The sequence below is a fragment of the Ceratotherium simum genome, chromosome 6, assembly GCF_057802395.1.
Source record: "Ceratotherium simum simum isolate JZ-2026a chromosome 6, ASM5780239v1, whole genome shotgun sequence".
In the NCBI taxonomy this organism is placed as follows: Eukaryota; Metazoa; Chordata; class Mammalia; order Perissodactyla; family Rhinocerotidae; genus Ceratotherium; species Ceratotherium simum.
The window spans coordinates 80,632,536-80,638,661 of NC_141905.1; the positions used below are offsets into that span (position 1 = coordinate 80,632,536).

Consider the following 6,126-nt stretch of genomic DNA (forward strand, 5'->3'; position numbering starts at 1 on the left):
GTGGTAGTAATGAAAGAATAGACGAATAGATTAATGGAACAGAATAAAGAGCCCAGGAATAGACCCTGATAAATATAGTCAACTGATCTTTGACATAGGGGCAAAGACAATACAAGGGAGCAAATATAGTCTCTTCAACAAATGGTGTTGAAACAAGTGGATGTCCACATGCAAAAAATGAACCTAGACAAACAAACCATTCACAAAATTCTACTTCAAGTAGATCACAGACCTAAATGTAAAATGTAAAACTGTAAAACCCCTAGAAGATAATCTAGGAGAAAACCTAGATGACCAACCAAGATGTCCTTTAGTAGGTGAAGGGTTAAATCAACGTGGTACTTCCAGACAATGAAATATTATTTAGTACTAAAAAGAAATGAGCGGCCCTTCCAGGCGGCCGTGTGCCCGGCCACCCTCGGGTCTCGGAGCTGTGCGCCCCGGCCAGGCCCCGCCGCGGGCCCTCGGGAGGGGGAAGCGGAGGGCACCCCGGGTAGGGGCCCTGTGGACGCCCCCACATCTCCACGGCCCGTCGTCCCCGAGCTCCGGCCCGCGGGCAGGAACGCGCGCCGTGCGTCCTCGGGGAGGGGGGCGGCAGGCTTGGGGACCCGGCTCGGAGGGCGGGCAGAAGGGCCCGCGCGGGCCGCACGCGTCCCGCTGCGTCCGGAGGCGGCAGTCAAACCGTTAACGCGCAGGGCGGGTTCGCGCGCGCTGTCGTCACCGCCGAGCGCACCGATTAGAGCGCGGAGGGAGGACCGACACCAAGCGAGAAACACCCTGCGGGCTGCGGCGGCGCGGACGCGCCTCTCCGGGCTGGGCTCTGGTCCTCCGCGGCACCGCCGGAGCGCGCAGGGCGGCCGCGGGGTGCTGCCGAGCGGGCTGCCCGGCCCGGAGACGACCCTCGGCGCGAATTCAGAGCCAGATCGCCCTTCCCAGAAGACTCGGGGTCAGCCGCGCAAAAGGAATTAGACAAAGGCTTCCCCCACCTCTCTGAACTTGTAAAACGCCCTTAAAAGGAATTTGGAGCCACTTGAGGGACAGCGCGTTTTCTGGCCCGAGCGTCACCAGGGTTCTTTTGCCCAACAGGTTTGAGGAGGCAGAGAGCTGGGCGCGGGCGACATGGCCCTCGTGCCCTACGAGGAGACCGCGGCGGTGGGGCTGCAGAAGTTCCACAGGCCCCTGGCCACCTTCTCTTTCGCAAACCACACGATCCAGATCCGGCAGGACTGGAGGCACCTGGGAGTGGCGGCGGTGGTGTGGGACGCGGTGCTCACGTGACTATCACAGATCGAAAAGTAGCATTAGAATTTCTTAAGTCAAACGTTGAAGCCAGCTTACCTCCCCATATCCAACCCAAAGCTGTTGTTAAGGAGCTGACTTGGGGACAAAATTTGGGGAGTTTTTCACCTGGAGAATTTGACCTGATACTTGGAGCTGATATCATATATTTAGAAGAAACATTCACAGATCTTCTTCAAACACTGGAACATCTCAGTAGCAACCTCTCCGTGATTCTTTTAGCCTGTCGAATTCGCTATGAACGGGATAACAACTTCTTAGTGTTGCTGGAGAGGCAATTTACTGTGAGTGAGGTTCACTATGATCCTGAAAAAGATGTGCATATTTACGAGGCACAGAAGAGAAACCAGAGGGAGGACTTATAGTTGGCTGTAATTGATAAGACATGTCATCACCGCGTGCGTCAGTGAAGGTCTGAGACGGGGAGTGGGACTGTACTTCGTGAAATGGCTTATGTGCAGGAACCTAGCGCCGGGTCTCAGGCACAAGCACAAGTACAGTTTCAGACAGAGCAGCACTCTGTCCCGCTGCCGTGGCTCTTCAGTTACACTCTATTCAGTGTGGCGTTCGGTTAACGTGAAAGTGTGGATTTCGGTTCCTGTTGGTTGTGTACCTTGTGCTGCTCCCTCCTGTGAAGCTTCCACTGACAGCATGAGGAAGGGCTGCTGTCCAGGTTCTTCAAAGCTGTGAGCTTGTGCTGAGGCTAAATCATGCAGATTATCTTAAACACATTCTGAGATAGGTGTTTAGCCCGGTTTCCTAATTTTCTGAGTATGAAACGAGGTTTAATGTCCATTCCCTGAGCTGTGAATGCTCTAGGAGTCTTCTTTCTGCCCCATTTAGGTCTTAGACTTTCGGTTTTTGAGATCAGAAAGTGTTTTCTGACGTCTCATATTATGCTTTTTGGCTTAATTTCAGATTTAGGTATATAAACAAAGGAATATGTAAAAATAAAGTTTCAGTTCCTTTTTGAAAGCACCTAAGATCTTCGACCTCCATGTCCTGTGAACAGGTTATGTTCTTCAAATCAGAAGCTGTACTTTCCCCTTGCAGCTTTACCCTTTCTTAAATGTTGGTTTTGTATTCCTTTCCTAAGCATTCCCTGCCTCCTTATAATGCATGGGATGACAATGAAAAGAGTTTTAAATCTCATCCGTCCATGTGAGGTTAGCTCCACAAGTGTGAGCTCCCTCCCTGTGATGCTGTAATTGTCAATCAGTGTCCGTGGTCCCCAGAGACTGAGCTGCTCTCCAGCCAGGGATGCTCGTGCCTCTTTCCTTGTTGCCTCTCCAGTATCGAGCATATCACAACCAAATATTTGTTGAATGCAAAACATACTCCATTTAGAGGGTATTGATCTTTGGGTTAAAAGACTGCTATGTTGTTTTATGATTATCTTTGATAGGCTTTATGAATGAAGTCATGCACACGAATGCCCCCTGCCCCCCTTTTATACAATGTAAAAGCTTAAACAAATTTAGACAAGAATATTATAATCCCAGTATAGTATTTGGTACTAAAGATAGATTTCCTTTGTAAAACCTTAGAAACAAGACCTCCTCCTCCCTCTTAACCTTTTAATGAATATCTTAGATGTGAAAATACCCCATACACTGTTTTCTACGTGTAGTTTAAATAGAGCTTTTTACTTTAATAAAGGTGAATTAAAAGTTAAAAAAAAAAAGAAATGAGCTATCAAATTATGAAAAGACAGGTGGATGAAACTTAAATGCATATTGCTAGGTGAAAGAAGCCAATCTGAAAAGGCTACATATTGTATGATGCAATCATATGACATTCTAGAAAAGGCAAAACTATGTACACAGTAATAAGTTCAATGGCTGCCAGAGGTTGGGGGATGAACAGGTGGAGCACAGAGGACTTTTAGGGCAGCGAAAATACTCTGTATGATATTAAATTGATGGACACGTGTCATTATACATTTGTACAAACCCATAGAAGTACAACACCAAAAGTGAGTCCTATTGTAAACTATGGACTTCGAGTGATTATGATGTGTCAATGTATGTTCATCAGTTGTAAAAAACATACCACTCTGGTGAGAGATGATGATAATGGGGAAAGCTATGCATGTGTAGGCATGTGGGATATATGGGAAATCTCTGTACCTTTTTCTCAGCTTTGCTACAAACCTAAAACTACCCAAAAAAATAGTCTAAAGAAAGCAAGAGTAATGACAGAGATTTCTCTTATCCATTCAATTTTCCATTAATTCTTTGATTCAACAAATATTTATTGTTTCCACCGAAAAAATCTTTCATAATCAAAAGTTTTCTGCTCCACAAGACTGTAGGTCCAGATAGCTTTACAAGAAAATATCACTGTCTTCAATAATCTTTATCTTATTCAAAATATTTTAGAGGAAGTGAAAAGCCTACTCAATTCATTTTCCAAGTTTAGAATGATCTGATATAACTCTAATCTGATATGAGTAATGGACACGGACAGTGCAGGAAAGAAAATTTTAGGCAGTTTAATTTATGAATACATATGCAAACATAAGATAAAATAAAATAACAGAATAGAGTTTTAGGAAATTGAATTTAGTAATGTAAAACATATTCTTAAACACTAAGGGTTTATCCCAGGGATGCAAAGATAATTCAAAATCAGAAAATTTATTAAGGTAATTTCTCATATTAACAGAATAAATACTAAAATCCATATTAATACCTCAACAGATTCAGAAACAGATTCAACAAAATTCAATAGCTATTAATGATTGCTAAAACGCTTAGAAACTAGTCATTGAAGGGAACAAGCTTAATATCATAAAGTGCAACTATAAAAAACCTCCAGCAAATAGCTAATCTATGATTGAGATTTCAGAAGCAAGTCCATTAAGTGAAGCGCAACACAGAATGGTGTCATCATCTCTTTCAGTCAATGTTGTATTGGAGGCTTTAGCCATTTTAATAAGAAAAGAAAAGGGAGTAACTGTTACAAGAATTGGCAAAGAAGAAATAAAACTATCCTTGTGTTTAGCCAATATGATACATATTGAGAATCTAAGATCATCCACAGTCAAACTATATGTATATATATATAAATATACATATATATACATATAAATACATATATATAAATATATATATAAATCTTTAATATTAAGATTAAAGTTGCCAGATCAATGTGTGAAAAATAATAATGCTTCTAATTGTAGTAACCAATTAGCGTATCAGGGTTCTATGAAGAAAACTTATAGAATGGTATTGAAAGACATACAGGAAAATGTGAAGAAATGAAGAGACATAAACGTTAATGGTTTAAAAGCCTCAATACTACAAATATGCAAATTCTGCCCAAGAAATCTATAAATCTATTGCCCTTCCATCAAAATCAAATTTCCTAAAATTTGACGACTTAATCCAACACTCATATGGAAGAGAAAACGGTCAAGAATAGTCAGGACAATTTTGAAAAAGAATGACACATAGAGAAGCGAAAGTGCACCTACCACCCATTAAGGAGAGTTATAAAGCTGTGGTCATTAGCCTGTCATGTTATTGGCACAAGGAGAGAGAGCTAGAACATTGGCAGAAGAACAACTGACTACCCGCGTGGAGGTAAATAAAATTAGTATCTTACCTTATACCATTTGCAAATAATCAGTGACACTATAAATGTCCATCACAGGAAAATGCATAAATAAATTTTAGACTTTTTGCTCAGTGAAGTACTTTACAGCTGTTATAATGAATTACCTAAAGCTATTTCTATGAACATGGAAAAATATCAATATGAGAAATATTGAGCAAAAAGCCCTCAAAAATTTGCAGGGTGAAACCATTCCATAAACTTTAAAACCAGTGACGTAATACTCTATAAAGTATATGGACACATCAATATCTAGCAAACTTTTGAAAATTGCATAGGCATAATAAAACTGAATTTACAATATAGGACACCTCTTAGGATGGGTATACAAGGAGCTGTCTTGAATATGTGGTATTTTATTTTTATTTTTAAAAAGTTCTGAAGCAAATATGTCATTATGTGAGAACTTGATAAACCGTATCGTGAGTACACAAGAGTTACATTATATTCTATTCCTGGATGTGATTTTGAAATGTTTCACACATACCCAAAATAAATTTTTTAAGGAAGGGTCATTTAAGAAAAAATTTTTTAAACAAATAAGTTGTTCAGTTGGAATATAGTCTTGAGTTTTGCAAACCTTGAGACCTGTTATAAGAATTCTTTAGCCCGACGCTTCTGTGTGCACAGACAGCTGGGGTGAAGGGGCAATGTGGAAAACAGGTTTATATTTCCTTTCTTCCTTCAGCTACTGGAGGAATCCTTTCTAGGGTTTTAGTGTTCATCTTTTGATGGTTACGATCCTAGTACTCGAGACGAAAATACAATTAGCTAACATTTTTTTTCCCCTCACATTACAAGCCCTTGAATACACCCATGGTTTTGAAACAAGGAATGCCTTATAAATCTTTAAAAGCAATAATCCTCCTCTTTGTGTTTCAGATTTAAATGGAAAAACCTCTCCTCTAAACAGGAAAGAATATCTCATACCTTCCATTTCAAAAGTGGCTGAAACAACCCCAGACATGGGGAATGAGATGAATTGTCAAAAGCTGAGATTAAAAGGATTTCAGTTAATGGCTGCCTAGATGCTAAAAGCGATACCACTCACCAGGAAGCATGCTTACCCAGTGGTGACTGCAGTTGGGTCTTGTGGATCCAAGCGCCTAACTTGGGTCCCGGATGTAGTGAAACTTCCACAAATTCAGATGGTCCGTTTCTCCTCAGTTGAAAATTTTCTTTAGTTTGTTTTCTCCAACATCAAATTGA

The 6,126-nt window shown here is 41.2% G+C and overlaps 1 pseudogene across 1 annotated transcript; it reads left to right on the plus strand.

Annotated features, from left to right (window-relative positions):
- The first annotated feature begins 848 nt into the window (after positions 1-848).
- On the plus strand, positions 849-2,277 carry LOC147916918 (protein N-lysine methyltransferase METTL21A pseudogene; annotated as a pseudogene). The gene is made up of 2 exons (XR_015552523.1): positions 849-946; positions 1,087-2,277. The product of XR_015552523.1 is annotated as a protein N-lysine methyltransferase METTL21A pseudogene (transcript).
- The last annotated feature ends 3,849 nt before the right edge of the window (positions 2,278-6,126 follow it).